Here is an 18,841-nt window from a genome sequence, read left to right as displayed (position 1 = left end):
TTTTGATTTGAGTCTGAATATTTTCTGCTGCTCCTTGAGGTCTCCTGACTCAGTTAAGAAGGTCATTAAATTTATATCTATGGAAGGTTGTATCTATTTCCTCATTCATGGTGTGTGCACCATGTCTGCAACCACACTGTACATAAACATTAGACAGGAACATCTTCTCTATGTTAAAGAAACCTGGGCACTTTCTTCAAATAGAAATCACTCCTGGTCTTTAGTAAGTGCCAAAGTGGATGATTCAGACATCGGATCTCAAGGATGAGTCCCACCTTATACCACCAGAACAAGTAGGAATCAAGAGAAAAAAAGAAAAAAATAATAATAAAAAAAAAAATCTACAACCTTTATTCATTGTCAGCTAAAAGAATTTAACATTCATTCTGCCTTGGGTACTTGTCTTAATAGATGAGTTCCTCTGACACATCTAGACCCACTGCATCAATCTGTAAAGATATTGTGTTTTACTGCTGTAGCTTTACATAAAAGATGAAATCCATGGAGTCTTGTGGTGAAGGTTTGACTGAGATGAACAGTCCTCTTGGTATGAATCAACTGTGACTACCCTGAACAGGGATAAGTCTGCATCTACACCACTGCCAGCCACAGCCTTGTCAGTCACCCAAAGTAATTTGCTTTGCGATTTCATAGGCATTTCCATCTAGTGCAAAACTGACTTCTCTCTTATATTAAAAAAAAAATTGACTTTGAACTGGATGCATTATGGAGATGGAACCACGCTCCAGTGACCCTAAGTCTGTCATACCATGTAAGAGGATCCAAAAAGGCTGCTTGCCTTGGAGGAAAGGTTCCACAGAACTACAGAACTTCTCCATCCTACAGTAGAAGGACCTGTATTAAGGTAATACCATCCTGTCTCATTGTAGGGTCAAGTCTCATGTGCAATGTGGGCCTTATCATATTTTGATTACAGCAAAAAGATGAAATGGGAAAACTCAACAAAACGGGATTCAAACTTTCTACTAAATGCCAATAGAAGAAGGAAATTGAGATTTAGATCATTCTGAGTGAAAAAGAACTAAAGTGCCCAGAAGAGTCTTATCAACCAGAAGTTGAATCTCTCCAACAGAGACTATCTTGCAGTACCTGTAAAGTGCAATCATTTCTTCTTCTCTGTGGTGGACGGAGAACACCTGTTATTTCGGAGAGCAGCAAATCCATTCTTCTTCTCTGATAGTGGTCAGGTGCTGGAATAGGCTGCCCAGGGAGGTGGTGGAGTCACCATCCCTGGAGGTGTTCAAAAAATGTTTAGATGTTGTACTGAGGGAGATGGTTTATTAGGAAATTCTAGTGATAGGTGGAGGGTTGGACTGGATGATCTTGGAGGTGTTTTCCAACCTCGGTGATTGTATGATCCCTGCAACTTCCATGAAGGAAAGGACTTTTTTTGTTTGCTTGCCACTCCAGACAGAGGAATAACAGAGAAAATAGATCACCAGGATCTTACAGTGGCAGCATTTCAAAGAATGATTTAAGACAGATTCAAGTTTGTGTTTAGAGGAAGGTTCCAAAGGATATTCCAAGCCATGAGCTTCTCATTCCCTTCACCTTTAGCATCTTCACATGCAAGGGTTTGTTTTTAGGACTGCCACAAACATTGTTAGAGATCTGTTCAGTACTGTTCTCTTTCCAGTACTTTCATTGTATTGTTTTTCCACAGTTCCTTATGTAAGTAGGAGCGTGGGGTCTAATGCTAAAAGCATGTATTTCCTAATCTTTTTAATCTGTTCACAGGTCTCAGTCAAACCAAAGCTACTGCAAACCTTGTGACATTCTTCTTGTGTATAACAACAACTACTGACACCTATAAGACTTCAAAAACCAAGCACATAAGATGCTGCAGGTAAATATCTACTCTGGAAATTAATTCTGAAAAATCATGTTTGTATCCAGAGTAATCATTATTTCTGTAGTGAAAGTTATTTTGAAAACTGAAAAACAGCACTTTTTTTTTTTTTTAACCACACTGCAAGCCCCTTTAAACTTTTCTTAAATCCAGATTAGTTGGAAACATCATAAATTTTACTATGCATAGACTATCATGCAGTCAAGATAAAGTTCTTGAAAGAAAAATGTATGAGACACACTGCTTTCCAACTAAGCAAGACAGAGAGCAGTCAGTTTTTACAGGATGATAAACTAGGTACATAAAAGTGATTTTACAACTTAAAATGTAGTTTGAAGACAGGTATTTACTAGCTAACAGTATGACTGTAAAACACAGTTGCTCCAAGTGCTTCCCAAGGCTCAGCTTTTACAAATGATTAAGACATAAAATAAAAGCACTGATTTCCACTCAGAGATGAAGGGCAGAAGGATATTATCAGCTGATAATTAGCTTCAATCAGGATCAAGAGCCAAGCTGTGATTTTACATCAGTATAAATTTCTCCCAACATTTCTCAGGGTCTGGGGTAACTGGAGGTCAAAGTAGATTCAATACCATGCTGACTCTATTCATTGATTAATTTCAGTGAGTAAAACTCCACTTTCAGCAATTCATTAAGAGGAGAGCACTAGAATGTAAGCTAATGCTGTAAAAAAAGGCAAGATTTAAAATTATTGGGAGTGAGTGATAACTATAACAAAAAGAAAGCAAGTTTTTGCCCCAAGCAGCTCTGGGGCAAAGACCACAGACGGCAACTTCTCTCCCAGCACAACATGCTCTCTACTCAAGGGAGTCCTTTACTCACTCATCTTTTTATCCAAGGATAAAACTGTGCTCCGCTTGAAACAATGCTTTCCTGGAGTGCAAAAGCCTGCATCACGATCCTCCTAAGAACACAGAGCTACCACAAACTTTGCAGCTCTCCACTTCAAAAACATCATCAACTTCTTTGATCTGACCTTCTGTAAACAAGTGTTCATATATAACATAATAAACTGCTAACCGTTCCAAAGCACACACTTCTTGCCCTAGAGAGTCTTAGAGAGGAAGCAAACACATAGCAGATGTTAGTTACTTGGTTGCTTTAATTGATTCAGTTGTTTTGATGAGCTACTGGGTAAGAACTCATATAGAATAGAAAATGAAATGAAACACGAAAGAAAGATGCTTATTGCAACAATCAACATTATTCTCTGAGAAGCTAAAAAAGAAAAAAAAAACCAACCAACAAAACCATGCAATAGAAGTTCCAAATGTTAAGCTCGAGGGCCAAATAAAAACCAGTCATAAGGAAAGCAGTGTGAAAAGGCTATAAACATTAGAATAAAAAACAAAGCAACAGGATTCAGCTCTTCCCAATCCAATATGGAGATGGGCTTTAGCCAGCGCTTCTGCAGTAGTACATTGTTGGTGAGGCCACAGACCCATTGTCTGGCTTGGAAAGGGATAGCACATTTCTGGGGTTGTAGCATGCTGTGAAATCCCTAAAGCCTACAAAAGAAGAGCAACAAGGACAAAGTCTATATACAAGGTCCCTTTGAGATTGCTACACCACAGATGTACAACTTGGAGTGAAGGGCTGTGGTTTTCAACCTCTTTGAGATCAAATCCCTTAAAGGTTTTTAGTGAGGATGTAAACCCCATATCACAAATTTATTAGTTAGGAAAGTTTCTCTTTCTAAGTTTTCTTTCACACACTCTTTACAAAAAGTCCCTGTAGTCAGAGGTCCCACATGAAAGCTTTTATGACATACTGCACATCTAACTATGCTAGTGTCTCAGCTACTGGTAATTCCAAATTGGGACAACTTCTGCTTTTGTTAGCACTAATCTGTCTGTGATTATCCAGGCACAAAGGAAAGGAAGTTGAACTGACTCATGGTGGGATAGACTATGCTGTACTTCACTACATAAAACACTTACAGACTGCTCATCTCTGCGTATTTTCTACCAGTTTATGTCATGGCTAAATTGCCTATAGCCTCACCTCCATCTTGAAACAAAGCAGCACTTCATAAAACTTTCAAGAGTAAAAAACACATTTCATAATGTTTTTCTCTAAGAATAAAGGTTACAAATACAGAAGGTTCAAGAACTGCTCACATGGAAGTCAGAGGGTTATAATACCAACCTGAAATTAGAGTACAGGGAAATCCGTATAACTCTAAAAACTCTGCACAGAGCTCAGGGAATGTTTTTCCCCTCAAAGAATCTAATAATCTTATAGGATTTCTATTTTAGGGTTTTAAGTTCAGACAACTGAGCTTTGAGAAATTCATTCTAAAGTGCCTTATTTGGGCACCTGGTTATCACCAGGAAACAGATTTTGCCTCTTCATGAAGGAGGCAAACCAACTACACAGGTTCTGATTTCTGTTGATTTCCTGACAAAACACTGTAGCCACATATGTGCATCTATAGACATCAAACTACTTTTAAAAACTAGGTATATGACCCTAGAAAACTTCAGTTCAGAATCAAAACTTTAACCAGATTTGGAAGAGCTTGGATTTAGAACCACGCTAAGTAGAGCAAATACTTGCATAATACACCACCTAAAAGTGCCATGTATGCTTTCTGACCCACTGAACACAGTAGAACAGCTAAGTGTGTTTACTTAATCAATCACAGTTAAAGTTTGAATTGAAATCCATTTAATATGACTTAAGTTAATGCCTGTCAGCTGGATAGTCATAACTGCTTCAACACACATGATTAAGTCTGAAAAGATACAATATTACTTGGTGCAACCTCTCTCATTGTGATATTAGCTGTACCCAACTCCATTTTGTAATATTTGATTCTGGAAAGTTCACTGCAAAAATCATTTGGAATCTGTGAAGGCAGAAGTGAATCTACAAGAAAATAAGTCATTTAGCACACACAGCACAAACATCCAAAGAAACCATTCTGTGGTTATGGATGCACTGTGAGGCAGCGAGGATAAATTCATCAGCTAAATTATTTGCTTAGTTGTAATTTATTTCATATATTCGATTAGCGGTGACAACCTTTATCTAGAATATTACAGTAAAATGCACTGAAAATAATTGAGTCATGCAGCTACATTTCTCTTGAAATGGATTAAGTTCAGCCTCCCAGAAGACCTTAGGTAAATGAAGTTTGCACTGAAATCTCCAGGGCCCAATGCTGTTCTGAAGTTACTACCATGTAAACCTACTTGGCCAAATTCATCCTTGGTTCGATTTTGTTATGTCAACAGATTTTCAGAAATTGAACTTGCACCATATGCCTGTTCATCGTTGCAATGAAATGGAAAACAGAAAGAAAGAACAGCAGCTGCTAAGAGCACCACTGGCAATAAAATGTAAAATCATTTCAACATCTGTACCTGTGGAAAAACAGTCTTCAAAACAAAGTTTTCATTGTTTTCATTTTAAAAAGTCACCTCTCTCACAAGACTGCATTGCAAGGAAGAAATGGAACTATTGCAACTCAAAATGAAAGAACATAAGCAACAATACAGGAATATGCCATTCCAGACTATGGTTTATCCCACAGATCTTATGCACATACTTTCAGGCATGGTGAATCACCTGTTAGAAAAGTAATTTTCTGTATATTAACTAGATAAGCAGCACAGATGACTTGTAAGATGTCTGACTTGGGTATGGCTAGCATTAGGTAAAATCAATCCTCCCAAAAAGTGAAATTTGGCTGTTTATCACTGTGAGAATGCTGGCAAGGACTGAGTATAAGCCAAGGGGCAGGCATAAGAAAGGAGCAAGTGAAAGCTGCCAGCTGTAACATCAACAAAACATAAACTTCCTTGGAAACATGGTTTGTGGTCTGAACTGTTTTACATAAAAAGAATTCCATTTATCAGACTGTCATCTTGTAAAATGATACTAAATATAAAAAAAAAAAAAAAAAAAAAAAGGACAGAAAAAGAAAAAGGAATCCTCATCCTAACCTGAAAAGTTCCTGGGGATAACATGAATTCTGACATTTAACAAGTCTGACAACTTTCTATGTTCCCAACAGCTCAGCAATTTATAGTCTGCTCAGTTAAAATTAAAAGACCATTATCCACCTTAACTATGTGGAATCGACAGATTAAAATGTGTTTGCTTGAAAATCTAACTGTACATCTCCACCAATTAAGCAGTCACAATGTTGTATTATGACACCTGTCAGTTTTCACAGTGAGCAGAAGATATTAATAATTTCCTTGAGCTATATTATCCTAATTGCTGAAGTTCACAGAAGAATTTAAGATGAGAAGATGCACATGGCATTACTAGAACCAAGTCAACATTGCTATAGTTTGGTGATAAAAGAAACTCTCTCCAGATTAACTTTTGGACAGTAATTTTCTGTGATACATCATATTCTTGGCATCCTGCTTCCATCAGAAGTACAGATGGTGGCCTTTTATGATGGAGTGACGGCATCGGTGGACAAGGGAAAGGCGACCGATGTCATTTACCTGGCCTTGAGCAAGGCCTTTGACATGGTCCCCCACCACATCCTTATCTCCAAACTGGAGGGATGTGGATTTGATGGGTGGACCACTCGATGGATAAGAAACTGGTTGAAAGGCCGCAGACAGAGGGTGGTCATCAATGGCTCCATGTCCAGGTGGAGGCCGGTAACGAGCGGCGTCCCCCAGGGATCTGTCTTGGGACCGGTGCTCTTTAACATCTTTATCAATGACATTGATGATGGAATTGAGTGCACCCTCAGCAAGTTTGCTGACGACACCAAGCTGAGTGGTGCGGTCGACACAGTTGAAGGAAGGGATGCCATTCAGAGGGACCTCGAGAGGCTTGAAAGGTGAGCCCGGGTGAACCTGATGAGGTTCAACACAGCAAAGTGCAAAGTTTTGCACTTGGGCCGGAGGAATCCCAGGCATCCCTACAGACTGGAAGGAGCAGTCCTTGAGAGCAGCCCTGTGGAGAAGGACCTGGGGGTCATGATGGATGAAAAACTTAACATGAGCCAGCAGTGTGCCCTTGCAGCTCAGAAGGCAAATGGTATCCTGGGCTCCATCAAAAGAGGGGTGGCCAGCAGGGACAGAGAGGTGATTGTTCCCCTCTACTCTGCTCCTGTGAGGCCCCATCTGGAGTACTGTGTCCAAGTCTGGAGCCCCCAGTACAAAAAAGACAGGGAGCTGTTGGAGAGGGTCCAGAGGAGGGCCACGAAGATGATCAGGGGACTGGAGCACCTCCCCTATGAGGACAGGCTGAGGGAGCTGGGCTTGTTCAGCCTGGAGAAAAGAAGGCTGCAGGGTGACCTCATTGCAGCCTTTCAGTACCTAAAGGGAGCCTACAAACAGGAGGGGAATCAACTCTTTGAAAGGGTGAGTGACAGCAGGACAAGGGGAAATGGTTTTAAGCTGAGGGAAGGGAGATTTAGGTTGGACGTCAGGGGGAAATTCTTTACGGAGAGAGTGGTGAGGTACTGGAACAGGCTGCCCAGAGAGGTTGTGGATGCCCCGTCCCTGGAAGTGTTCAAGGCCAGATTGGATGGGGCCCTGGGCAGCCTGGTCTAGTATTAAATGAGGAGTTGGTGGCCGAGCATGTGGCAGGGGGTTGGAGATTCATAATCCTTGACGTCCCTTCCAACCCTGGCCATTCTGTGATTCAAAACGAGAAGTACTATTTGAACACAACATTGTAACTTCTAGGTCAAAGCACCTCTGCAAGGAGCACAATTTCTATAGGTTTCCCTTCCTTAAAATCAATATTCCATATTTCATTTTCTACAGAGTCCTACATTGTTCCCATTCAAGAACTTTTCCAACAAGTACAATAAAAATACATTGGTAGTTTATGTTACCATTAAAGGTCAAAAACTTCTGATACATGATCCCAGCATCGGATACTTTTCCACAAAGGAAAAAATTCATGGAATAAAGGTACATTGGTATATTTCTTACAAATAATGCTTCATTTTCATGGTATTTCACTCATAAAGATAGTTGAGCTTTGAAAGGTTATTACCTGAGTAAATAAGATGATGCAAATAGCCAAGTGGGGAAATAAATAAATAAACTTAACAAAAAAAAAAAAAGAAAATAACCAAACACATTTAGCTACAGTAGAAAATGTAAATATTACTCGTACATTCATAGTGCAGTGCAGTGTGTTGGCAGAGGTGAGAAACTGCACATCTGTCCAACCACTGCAACCTCTTAGGCCTGACATAAAGGCGTAAGCAACTAGACATATTTTCTCTTTCTCTAATACAGAGGTCCATGCACCACTTAAGACTCTCCTGAGTTTCCAATCTGCATATCAGTTGCTCACAAGCCTCTGTACCGAGGCAAGTTACACCTTCAATCAGCTATTATAATTCTCCTATGTTAAGAAAGGAAATAGGAGTTTGGTGAAGTTCAGATTATTTTTACCTCTCATAGAAGGGGAACAGAGAGTTAAAAATAAGATTCAATTCACTGCAAAACAAGGAAGACCTTGATATTCAAAATATCCACTTGTTAGTCTACCCTAGATTTTGTAATTGTAAGGAAAAACTTATATTTTTCCTCATTTTGAAGTCTCAGGAATTGTCCTCTGCTTTCTAGTGTGGATGACTTCTGACACCACAGGACTGTTGATCATTTATGCTTTGTGAGATTAACTCTTCCTAATCTTCTATTTTTCAGAAGCAAGACAATGTTTCTAAAGTGCACAAAGTCAAATTGCAACAGTCAGTTGTTCTAAACAATGACAAATCTATGCATAGAATCACAGAATTGTAAGGACTGGAAGGGACCTCTAGAGATTGAGTCCAACCCCATGGTAAAGCAGGTTCCCAACAGCAGGTCACACAGGGAAGCATCCAGATGGATCTTGAATATCTCCATAGGAGACTCCACAACCTCTCTGGGCATCCTGTTCCAGTGCTACATCACTCTGTCAGGGTCCTTATCAGAGTAGAGTAGATGGGGAGAATCATGTCCCTCGGCATGCTGGCACATTCTTTTTAATGCACCCCAGGATACCATTGGCCTTCTTGGCCACAAGACCACGCTGCTGGCTCATGGCCAACCTGCTGTCCATCAGAACCCTCAGGTTTTTCTCTGCAAAGCTCCATTCCAGCAGATCATCCCCCCTAACCTGTACTGATGCATACACCATAAAGCATGCACCCCATAAAACAAGATTTTCCCACCTTATGCTGGGAAGAGGCAAACATGAGCATAAAACCCAAGACCGTGTTGCAGGACATCATAAAAGAAAGAAAACCTCTTATGAGACATCTGCAGTAAGTCCTGCCTGAGCTAGCAATAACACTTTCACTAGGTGAAGCATCAGTGCATCACCCACAGCCATCAAAATACCAAAAAGGACAGCTCAGCTGTGGATGGCATTGCAATCAACTACTGAACTGACTACCTGTAACCTTTGAATCCATGTTAGTTTTATTCTATTCTAAGTTCTAGCTTTGGGATAAAGTATTTTAAATAGTCTCTCTTTACAATATTTCTGTGAGTATGTAGCTTTTTTATTTATGAATAAATAGTTGTGTTAATAATATACCAGCAGTTACAGAAATTCGGACAGGAATGAATCTTGAAGAGCTACCTAATTCAAATCCTCCCATCCCTCAAGATAGGATCAGATATTCCTAAACAATTTTTAACAGATGTTTATTTAATATTCTATGATAAGGAATATCCAGAGGATCGTGGATTCTAGTCCACCACTCTGCTACTGGACAGCACTTTTTCCCCTTCTCCTAGACTTTCCAAGTAGTACCACAAAGTAATCTGCTTTGAAGTCGTCCTTTGGAGGCTATCTTGTCCAACCCAATGTTCAGAGCAAGTCCAGTTATAGCAAGCTGCACAAGGCCAACTGCATTTTGAATATCTCCAGGGACAGAGAATTCTCAAACTTGATGGGCATACATTGTGCCGATGTATGATTCCTCCTATAATGACTTTTTTTTTCCCTATTGTCTAACCAGAAGCTCTTTCTTTCCAACTTGGGTACATTGGTTGTGCCCTAGACTGTACTGCTGCATGGGATTATTGAAGCCTGGATGGAATTTCTCCAGGCAGCTGAAATTCCTTTTAACAGCATCCTTTCAGCATATAGGTGTAGTATTATCCATTTCAGTCCTGATTACTTCAACTTGGTTGTCCTCACATAGCATTTAACAAGCAAAAATATTTGCCAGAAAAGGTACAAAGCAGGTATATCACAGGCTAAGATATAAAACTGCATCACTGCACAAGTGTTCAATTGACTATTCAGAGAAATAGCTGAGACATTGTTCCTGCATGCAAAAAAACAGGATAGCCAGCAAATAAGTTTTTCTCTGAATAAGCATTAGCCTATGAGTGCAATCCATCTCAGCAGCTGTCAGTATTACTATCCATCTTTTTTTTTTTTTTTTTAAAGGAAGTGTTGAGTAGCTACTAACACTTGGATTTACTTATGAAAAATTATATCTGACATTGCACCACTTGTGAGATACTAGAAGCACTGTGTGAATGGGCTTCATTCTAGCAACACTAACAAATGTGTTTACACAGCTCGTAGGAGCATCACCATCTACTCAACCTAGGACTCAATGTTGAGCCCTTTGAAGTTACTCAGGAAATTTTTACCATTGCCATTCAATGGCAGAAAGTTTGGAACAACTTTCTGGACAACTTTTTGGACAACAAACCAAATCGGAAGGAATTTCAGAAGACAGAAGCATCCCTTCCCTGTCTGCCTACTCCTGCCCTATTTCTACAAACATGGTTTTCTAATGCTTAGGATAACCCATACAAATGGCTAAACAAAATCCTTAATCAGCAGAGGTTTTGTTGAAGACTGCAAAAAGACAAGGGATTTCTCAGGTTTTTGCCTGGGTTACACTTTAGCTAGACAGATTCATAGCCTCCCACAAAGAGCCCCAAGGATTTCAAAGGAGCCATGTCAGGGTGGCAGCTCCTTACCAACAAATCCAGAAAAAGATCTGAGAACCAGACTACATATCTCCCAAAAAGGAGATAAATCTTCCATCAGTGTTTTGCTTACCACAATTTTTGTGTTAAATTGAGCAGTGTTATGTTCCTGCTTCACTACCCACATCCATGAGTACAAGCAGACACAAACATTTGTGAGATCAGTGCCTTCCATTTTCAGGGTAAGCTGAAAGAACTCATATTTCAGAGATTTTCCTTGAAGTAGAAGTCTTGAAGTAGAGAATAGCTTCAGAGCAAGAATTAAATTTAATTAAGCACATTCAGTGCATCAGAAGAAACTAAGAACAATACACATTTGTTTTCAGTTGATAGTTTCCCTTTATAGGCTGCTGCTTAAAGCAAAGCACCACCAAGCACCACTTTAAGCAAAACCCTTTGGTTTTTTTGGCTTTAGCAGCGGAACAAATGTACAATTCACTAGAAGGAAGAAGGCAAATGACATTACCTTTCTTGTGGCTGACATTTGAATGAAGCACTTCACCATGTACTCAATAGAGTTTTTAACTCTATTAACACTACCTCAGATGAAAACAAAACCTGTAACGTTCAGACTTTGAATCTGAATACATAAACACTTGCTACCAGCTGTAATCACTAGGATTTATTGCTGAGAGAAAAATGCCTGAATGCCTCTGAGATCCAAGTCATGAGTCCAGGGCCAGCAACCATCCGAGATGCCAGAGGAATCTCATGTGCTTGCACATTCACGGAATTATAGAATCATAGAATGGCTTGGATTGGAAGGGATCTCAAAGAGCATCTAGTTCCAAATACCCTGCCATGGCAGTGTTGCCAGCCACTAAATCAAGAGCAGATCATGGAATAATAGAATCGTTTGAGTTGGAAGGGACCTTAAAGGCTTCCAATCCAACTCCCCTGCAGTGAACAGGGACGTCTACAGCTCCAGCAGGTGCTCAGAGCCCTATCCATACTGACCTTGATTGTCTCCAGGAATGGGGCATCCAAAACAACTCTAGGCAAGCAGTGCCAGTGCCTCACCATACTGTAAAAAACTTTTTTCTTATATCCAGACTTTAAATCTCCCCTTTTTTAGTTTGAAACCACTTCCCTTTGTGCTATCCTTTTGTCAGTTTGCTCAGGGCCCCATCCAACCTGGTCTCAAGCGCAGCCAGGGACAAGGCATCTATCACTTCTCAGGGCAGCCTGTGCCAGAATATTAAGCTCTTTTAAGTTTCACAGGTTTCAATGTATGCCACAGACTGCTTGTGTCAAATACACTTGGAAATTCAAGGAACCGGCTTGTCCTTCACTTTGCACTTTTTTGTCATCCCAACCAATTAATCAAAATGAGGGGGAAAATAGTTCTTTGCCTGGTATAACAGAAAACAGTAAGAGAAAAAATATATCTCATTGAAAATAACATTTTACAAGAAAATGTGACCATAAACACATAAAAACTTCCAGACTGAAGGCAATGAGATAAAATATCACCAAGGACCCATGCTATCCTTATTGCTCAGCTCAAACTTTTACCAGTTTCACAGATGAATTAAATAGCAGTATTGATCCACACTGGCTGTCCTTTTCAGTGTCAACATTGTGCTGGACAGGGAGGTACATCGAGTTTCTTAGCTTAAGAAGGGTGTACAAGGCAGCATCCATTCTGCCGCTCATTCAGGGAAAAGGTGCCACTAAAATGTCATGCTGAAGCCATCACTCAGTTCTTGTCATTAGCTAGCACTAAACGCCAAGGACTGATCTAAATTTGGGCTGCAGTAGTGGCTTGGCTATCGTCAAAATCAAAACCTAACTTATGGCTCTATTTGTTCTTTCAACTGGCAATAAACAAAGTTCATAAAATTACAAAGCAGCTTCGGAACTGTGATCCAGTTAAAACAGCAGTTGCAATGATTCAGATATCTGCAGAGAGAAAATATACAATAAAACCTCCTATAAAATAAGTCTTCCTTGGAACGTATCTGATCCTCTGCACCACAATTTAAATTACAGAATCATAGAAAGGCCTAATTGGCCTTTTGGCCAACCTAATTGGGGGAGACATGCCATAGGCAGGTTTGCTATCCTCTAGACCAGGCTGCCCAGGATCCTATCTGACCTGGCCTTGAACACCACATCCACGACTTCTCTGGGCAGCCTGTGCCAGCACCTCACCACCCTCTAAGTAAAAAATTTCTTCCTAACATCTAACCTAAATCTCTCCTCTTTCAGTTTAAAGCCATTTCCCCTTGTCCTATCATTATCAGACCATGTAAAAAGTTGCTTCCTCTTCTACTTGTAAGCTCCCTTCACAGGTACTGGAAGGTTGCAGTGAGGTCTCCCCAGAGCCTACTCTTCTCCAAGCTAAACAAGCCCAACTCTCTCAATCTTTGTTCACAGGAGAGGTGTTCCAGCCCTTTGTCTTCATCACCCTTCTCTGCACCCACTCCAACAACTCCATATCCTTCCTGTGCTGGAGGACCCAGACCTGGCCACAGTAGTCAGTAGTCAGGCAGAGGAGAAGGGAACAATTCCTCTCCCTGCTGGCCACAAACACACACAAACTGATAGCAACTGTACACTAAAGTAATAATGTAAAGCAGTCGTTGCATCTTACAGACTATGAAGTCAATCCTTCTCCCACTGAAGCCAAGAGTGAGAGTCACTTCTGCAGTACCTCCTCCCCCAGCATCAGAGAGGTTCCAAGCTGCAGCCTGCACAGCAGTTAGCATTGCTGGAAACAGCATCAGTTCAAGGGAAGGAGGTAGAAGAGAAGCACAGAGTTATCAGAAGTGTCTCCAATTATCATCAAACTACCCAGACTGTGTCTTAACTCCTCCATGCAAATCAAAACTGTTCATAGATTTTTTCTTGGTTCTCTGCCTACCTATGGTTAGATCAACAGCAGCGATCAATTTGTTAGGCTCAAATAAAAATAAAGCACAGAGAAACATAAAATGCCCACTCTATGGGACATCAAAATTGGTAATATGAGGTTTTACAAGACTACTACATACAAGATACTTTTTGTTCATAAATCTCGTAGAACTTTATTAACTTAGAAGTGCTGGGAGGCAGATGCCTTCAGCTCCACGTTTTGGAAGCAGAACATGAGACTTGAGGGGTGACCTGTTCAGTGTCACACAGCAGGTCAGTGTGTTCTACTTCAGCATTCCCAAAGCTACAGAGCCTCTGTCTTTGCTTTGCTTTTAGTGAGAACTGTAGGAGAGGGGCCAGCCACACACTGCACAGGTTGAGCTCCGAGCCTGGTGTGAGAACAGCACTGCACTGGAATGATTAAATACATAGCATAGTTAACCAGCTTCTAAGATATCAGCTGGCATCTAAATTGCTTGTCTGCACTGATGAACAAAGGACAAAAATGCACAACACTGGAGGAAAAAAAGGGGAAGCAAAACTCTATTTCAAATGATAAACAACCCACGATAAACAACCTGTCCTCCTTAAAGCAGCCACACCCTCTTTTGCCCATGTGCCTCTTTTTGTTGTTTTTATTAAGAGACTGGCAAGACCAAAACATTTCTAAAAACTAGGGGGAAAAAAAAAAGTTCATTGATTAGCCTTTATTCCAACAGAGTCTTATCCAGAGCTCCCATGCTGGTTGCTCGAAACAGCAGGAAATCCTAAGGGCTGGTGAAAGCACCTGCAAGAGCTGAGCCATCAGGGCCTCCCCATGGGCCGTCTCCCAACTCCTCACATCTGTAAGAGGGTAACTTTGGAGCTGTCAGCTCAGACCTCCCAGAAATGTGAAGGCAAAATGGGTGAGGCATTTCACTATGAAGGGTGAGAAAATGAGCTGGAGAGCTTGTGGATAAAAAGATTGTGAAGAGAAAATCATAGAATCATAAAATTATTAAGGTTGGAAAGAACACCAATATCATTAAGTCCAACCATCAGCTCATCACCACCATACCACCAAACCACTTCTCTCAGTACCACATCTCCATGTTTCTTGAACAGTGACTCCATCACCTCCTTGGTCAGTCTGTTCCAATCTTCACCACTCAATCTGCAAGGAAATTTTTCTTAGTATCGAACCTGCACCTCTTCTGGCAGAAATTAAAGCCACAGTCAACACCTCCTCCCTTGACAAGCAAGATCAATATTTTAACAGTCACCTAATGTAGAGCAGAATGAAAAACAAAGCAAAACCATTACAAGCAACTGTCATATACAGAATATTCCTTTTACGAAAAAATGAATTAGTTATCCACAAATAACAGATGCCAGCAGTTTGGCACATTACTATTCAGACTTCAGATATGCTATGAATGACAAGAAGACACAACAAAATAGAACAGAGTCAAATACAATGGAAAGTAGAGTGCAAAGAGAAGAAGTATTAGTAAAATATAGAAAACGAAACAGGCACAGAAGGAAATCAGGTATAGCAAAGAATGAATGATGGAGAATGGAGAAGCAAAAGAGGGTCATGTCTTGGTGCAGCTGATGACTTGGTGCAGAGCCAATGACTGCAACAGGTCAGTGATGGTGGCTCTCAGCTGAGGATTTGTCCCTCTGCACAGAACCATAGAAGGGCAATCAGACACCAGCTTGTCCAGGTGTTCTCCACTCAGAAAATAAAGAGGCAACATAGCAAGGGAATAAGATGATCTCATCAATAACAAAGGGGAATGCAAATTCCAGAAAAGAAAGAAGCTAAATAGAAAAGTATGGAAGGAGAACAAGAAAGAAGAATATATAGAGAGGGCAATGGCAAGATTAGAAGAAAATATCCACAGGTTAGTGGAATACGTTTCATTTATTCATGAGCTCTGTTTTATTATGTGTCCTTGGCAGGGATCCCGTAACTGAAAATTTGCAAAGCAGAGAATGATGCGAGTTTGGAGACTTGAGTCTTGTTTCTAGTCATTAGCCTTGGGCAGGGCTTTTTAATATATGTGCCCCAGTAGCAAGTAAACAAGTTCTTTAAACCAAGAGCCTTTAGGATGCATGCTGCAAACAAATGAGCTTAGGCAGAGCCAGAGAGGGATTCCAGGAGAATAAGCAAACCTAGCCACAACCCACCTGCAAGTAACCAGAAGAATGGACAGGCTGCTAGAAAAGATGCTGCCCAACTCTGCTGCTCACTCCAACCCCAGCTCAGGTCAGTTTACAAAGAGCATCTGTCTTTCACATGCATTCCTTGCTAGCTGGCATTTGCTACACCTGGGAGCATGTGGGGCTCAGCGCACTCAGCTGGCACAGGAAGGGTTGCACCCGGCTCCCAGCACACAGCATGCAGTGGCAGCAGCACTGGCAGCTGTCCCAGTGCAGGGCCAGCACCATGCCCAGCACAGGCTGTGCTGGGGACTTGCCAGATGCTCAGGACAGGGAAAGCCCAGCCATCTCCCTGTGAGTTTCCCTGCAGCTGAACTCAGACGCTGCTGAACTTCATTTTGCTCCAAGGCTCAACCTGTCTCATGGTCCTAGAGAGAGTGAGCAAAGAAATGTTTTACTTATGAATAATACGTTTGTATAAGGAACATTTTAAGAAAACATCCAGACTGCATTTCCCTAGGGATCACAGTGAAGTTTGCATCAATTCTACTTTTATTGATATCTGCTTCTTTGTCCACAAACACAAATGGGAAGTTGAAATGTTCCTACTATTTTGGTTGGTTGTTTCAGCACCAAGATTGATAAGACTTTCAGATACAGTGTTCAAGGAGGAAAGTATCTTCAAAAAGAGCTGTAACATCCTCTGTTGTCAATACATATAGATTTCACTTATTTTAAGATCAATTTCAGCAAATCTTTTCAGCCAGTATAGGGAACGCTTAATAGACAAAGTAAACAACCAGGCAACTTGGATATTGGAACTGGATGGTCTTTAAGGTCCCTTCCAACCCAAGCTATTCTTTGATACTATGATATTATTTCTGGACCCTTCCCAATCTTCAAATCCTGCTCTTGAAAAAAAAAAAAAAAAAAAAAAAAACACCACCACCACCACCACCAAAAAAACAGAGAACTAATGATACTGTGCCTCTATAAAAGTAAATGCTTTCAAAAGCATGAACCGCCCAAAAGCAAGGTATGGATATTGCCAGTGAAAGCTCTTTTATCATCATTTAGCTGCCAACACACATATAAATCATTTACCCAATTTCAGAACATAAAATTCTCTTTGCCTATCCACAGTGCTGTCTCAGCAGAAGTTCAGATACACAATCCATGATGTTTTTCCCAGTTTGTCAATTGTCTTCCATTGCCCCAAGTGCAACCTTTCTGAAACAGTGAAAACTGGACAAGTATAAGTTAACAAGGAGAAGATCATAGAATCATAAAGGCTGGAAAGACCACTAGTAGAACCACCATACCACTAAACAACATCACTCATTACAATGTCTACCCTTTCCTTGAAAACCTCCAGGGACTGTGAGGGTTTTGAAAGATGCAGTTCTGTATTAAAACAAAGTCAATTCTCATCACAAATGATTACTGCTCTCTACATCACTGTGATGGGCAGCTTCTTCTCAAAAGGAGATAGCAAATACAACCTACAAAGTTAAAAAGTCACCACTGCACCAAACACTCAGGCTCTTGTATGAAGTGTATTCCTACCTCCTCGATCTTTGGATGTTAGTCTGAATAACTTATGCCATCTATTGGCCTCAACCAGAGACGGATGCTCCGAGGAGAACTTTAATTCTGAGAAAGCAACTAGGTTACAAGGGATCTGAGGGTAGATCTGCAAGTTCTGCTAATTGAATCAATACATTGCCACTACTCTGAACCTGAGGTCAAACTTGCCTGGCTGAATGTGCTTCACAGTGCAGAATAACCAGTTAGGTAAAAAAGAGTACTGGCACAAGGCTAGCTCACACTGCTTGAGAATCCAGAGACGGAGCAGCGAGGATTTGCACTCTTACAGAAGCACATAGGAAAAGTCTTTATTATGGTAAGATCCACTTAGATCTAAAATCAGGGAAACTATCTCCAACTCAGTAACTCTGCCTCACATTGGCCATGTAAAGAGATTTCTTCCCATTTCTGCACCCATAGGGCTAGTTAGTGATCCACGGCTCCTCAAAACGACTTCACTTTTCTATCTAAATGCATTTTTAAAAGGCAAGGCAGAGCTCTGCAATGCGAAAGAGACTCGGAGACGTTCCCTATCGATCCGCTCCCGCACAGCCCATTAGAAGTGGCCGCCCGGCATCACCTCCTCCCCTCCGAGGAGCCGAAGCGGTGCCCACCGCCGGGGCCGCCTCTTTCGTGAGGGAGACGGGGAGCGGCGGGCGTCATTCGGCTGGAAGCGGGGCTCCCCGACACCGAGCTGCAGCCTCCCTCTTCCTCCTCCTCCTCCTCCTCCTTCTCCACGCCGGCCGTTCGTCCCGCAAAGCGCACAGAGAAGCGATCCGAGCCGTTCGGGGCTCTGCCTACCTGGGGCCGCGGGGCTCCGCCGCGCTCCGCCCGCCTCCGCCGCGCTCCGCGGGAGCTGCCGGGGGCGGGAAGGCGGCGGGCGGGCTCCGGAGAGTCCCCACCCCGGCCTCGGGCATCCCCGGCACCTTCCCGGCGGGGCGGGCGGAGCCGCGCTGCCGCCGTCCGTGCGGGTACCGCACCGCATCCCGGCGGGTCCCGTCCTAAAAGCGCGTTCCGCCTCTCCCAATCGCAGCCCACCTACCGGCAGTCCCCGCGCTCCCAAGCTCCGCGGTCGGGGATGCTGCCGGGCGAGAGGCGGAGGTTGCGCGCTCCGCCGCGGGTCGCTGCGAAGTGAGCGCTCGGCTCTCACCTCCCCGCTTTTGTGCGGCGGCAAGGCGCGCTGAGTGACACCGCGAACGGGATTGATCCGCTATCGATTCGCCGCCGCTCATTTGCTGAAGTGGCGAATAGACGGCTTTGCTGTGAGGTGTGATGGGTCCCCGCGTGCTGCGGGGGGAAGTGGTTCCTCTCGGTGCTGTGCCACCAAGTTTGTCTTATTTCTACCTCACCCGAAGCCCAGCGGCAGCGAGAAGTGAGGGCAGCTCCCTGTGTAACCGCGGGGCACAGCCCCGGACCTTGA

The 18,841-nt window shown here is 42.2% G+C and overlaps 1 protein-coding gene across 2 annotated transcripts in view; it reads right to left on the bottom strand.

Annotated features, from left to right (window-relative positions):
* The window catches only part of KCNS3 (potassium voltage-gated channel modifier subfamily S member 3), a 58,438-nt gene extending 39,893 nt beyond the window's left edge, over nucleotides 1-18,545 (bottom strand). The window contains exon 1 of one of the 2 annotated variants that reach the window (XR_016464851.1): nucleotides 18,464-18,545. The gene's annotated coding sequence lies outside the window, so the exon portion shown is untranslated. The remainder of the gene's footprint in view (nucleotides 1-18,463) is intronic. The other variant, XM_031611095.2, reaches the window with a different exon arrangement.
* Between the last annotated feature and the right edge of the window lie 296 nt (nucleotides 18,546-18,841).

This window comes from Phasianus colchicus, chromosome 2 (genome assembly GCF_987193195.1).
Source record: "Phasianus colchicus chromosome 2, bPhaCol1.hap1.1, whole genome shotgun sequence".
Taxonomy (NCBI): Eukaryota; Metazoa; Chordata; class Aves; order Galliformes; family Phasianidae; genus Phasianus; species Phasianus colchicus.
This window is presented reverse-complemented; position numbering and strand designations above follow the sequence as displayed.